We start from the raw sequence: 2919 nt of genomic DNA on the forward strand, positions 1-2919 counted from the left end.
AACAAGACGTTTTAATGGACACTGCTGAGTTTCATGCCCTCAACAACAATGCACAGTTTACAGATAGACACTAGAGTACTGAATGAGTGTAGTGAATGCAGTATACACAATACTGAGGGTATACTGAGGTAATATGGTAAGTAGTCCTAAGTAGCTAAATGAACGAAGGATGGAGTGTGAAACTGCATAGACATCATGCGCCTTTCACTGGCAAAACGACATGGAAATGCAGTTTCTGCTCTGATAACACGCAAGTCTGGTTTCCAGCTGCCAGATTAGTCCGTGAAGTAGCTTCAGTGATGAATACAGCAGTCTATTTCCTATCTGCAGACACTTGAGTCAGTAGATAATGGTCCATTATTTCCATTATTAAATACTACAAGCAACCCGTTGAAGTTCACCTCCCTATGTCCTTTTTGTAAAGTTAGAGTGCAGGTAGAAGTATTGTGTGTGCTGATAATTTACGTAGATACTGGGGCGGAAAGCTAATTTTTGAGTCTTTTTATATTAGACTTGTACAGAAAGGCAAGATGAACTGAATGTAAGAGAGAAATTACTTTCTCGAACAGACCCACCTGTTGAAGCATGTTTTCTCTGAGACACTAATCTGGGGATGCTTTTAGGAAATCCAACCCCAGATAAAATGCTACAACTTTTAGTTTGCCTTTTTGCTTTTATGCTGTGTCACTTATATTGATTTAGCAGGGGAGAGGAAATTAAGGATAATTAAACTTACAAAAAATACAGTGTACAAAGACATGACTGACAGACATAGGGATACTAAATTTCTTCTGAAGTTTGTACCCATCTGCAGTGGGGTTAAAAGGATGTAATTGATCTCTAATCCCCTTGTCCAGGTCTGTACATTTTCCGAAATTGTTGAAAAGATAAAGTTGAAGCTTCCTGTGAATCCAAGCCTGGTTTCAGGAAACCAGTCTGTGCTTTAAGAGGATGACTGTTAAAGAATAAGTCCAGTTGATGGCAACAGACAGGACAAGACTGGGCAAACACGTTAACACCACACAATGTTGACCAGACCAAACACATATTACAGTACTTTGACTTTCAATCACAACCTCTCATGATGCTGCTGGCATAGTATGAAAAAGGAGCGAGCATTCAAACACGTATTGAAAATAGCAACGCTTTAATAAAGAGCGAATTTACAAGACTGCAATGTCTAGCTAGCTAGGTGATAACTGGCATTGACATCCATGGTGTTTTACAAAGATGCAGTTATGGTAACTGGGTTTGAAGTTTGATGGGTTACTTGCAAGTTGCATTTCTGCATGCGAGGCAGCCTTCAAACCGTTACAGACCCTACATTGTAAAACAGTTGTAATGAATGTCAATGAACGTTCATGTCAAGAGGTAAGTAAAAAATGTCATGGAGAAATTTCCTTAACGTTTTCCAAACACACCGGTAAGTGAGAGTTCACACAATGGTCATGCTTTTACCGGGCACACAAGCCAATAAAAAGACGACACTTAATCATGCAAAAGAAGACAGTTTCTCTGTCTCTAAAAACAAAAGAACAAAAAAAATCCTTTTGAGTTCTGATATCATCCATCCGTAGTGACCTTGAATAAGAAGAAGCTGCGCTTTGATGATGACTTTGGTGCAAAAAAATGTTCCTGTTTCGAAGAGGACAGACCCTGTCCTGTCCACTTCCTCGATGAAGACACTCTTGGTATTGACCAGTTGTGATAGTTTACCCTTGCCCCTCCCTCCCCTCCCTCCCCCCCCCCCCCCCCACACACCCCACCCCTTCCTCAAGATGGACACAAACATCAAACCCACCCACCCATCCCCGGAATATGACACCTTCAAAATACAACCATTCAAACACAGATATAGCAATAAATTGTCCCACGTACAGTACGTCATCCAATGGGGCTTCGATCACTTTACAGAGAGAACGTCTAAAAACACATGAACGGCATTACCTATATACAGAGGACACAGTAACAGTCAGAGGTTGGCCCAGGATGGATCGAGCTGCGTCGTGGGAGTGAAGTGCACAATGAAAAGAGCATTCTGCTGACAGAAAGACAAAACACTGGGACAAGGAGTAATGGAGGAAAGGGAAACGACAATTTTTCCAAAGGATATATCCAAATGTCAGCTGGCCGCTTGTTGAGAAACCTCAGGGAATATCTACCTGCGTGGTAACGGTTTCTAACACTGAAGTCTCTCTGCTGGTAGTCGAGTCGTAGCTGCAGGGAGATTGGTTTTTGCGTAGCCAGCAGTTAACAATTTTCTGACGATTTTGTTTGGAATCACAAGCGTGTGATGCCCCAGCTGTCTGAAGATTCACTTTGAGATTCCAGGTCCGATGACTTTGGGGCTTGTTTTTCCCCAGCGTTTTTCAGCAGAGTGATCCTTGGAACCACCTTAATTTGATGTTGGGTTGTACATACTGAGACACAGTCACAATAACACTCACTGCTAAGTTAGTACACGCTACCAGCTCACTTGAGACCTTTCATCTCTAACCAAGGAACATGACCCTGTTTATCTCTATGGAAAGGCATGTGCACACAAACACACATACAGTACATGTACATAGAACAGACACAATCAATAGAAAACAACTTCATCCCCAATTGATTATTGCCCCTTTCAACTGTACATCCCAGCAATGATTTTAGGTTTTTGTGCAGCAGAGCGTTGTCCCCTTTTTGAAGGTTTGTGCTAGCTATATAGATATATCTGTGTGTGTGTGTATATATATATATATATATATATATATATATATATATATATATATAGATATATCTGTGTGTATATATATATAGATATATATCTATATCTATATATAGATAGATATATATCTATATATAGATATATAGATATATATATATCTATAGATATATATCTATATATAGATATATAGATATATATCGTCTGTCTGTGGG

This window comes from Perca flavescens, chromosome 13 (genome assembly GCF_004354835.1).
Source record: "Perca flavescens isolate YP-PL-M2 chromosome 13, PFLA_1.0, whole genome shotgun sequence".
Classification (NCBI taxonomy): Eukaryota; Metazoa; Chordata; class Actinopteri; order Perciformes; family Percidae; genus Perca; species Perca flavescens.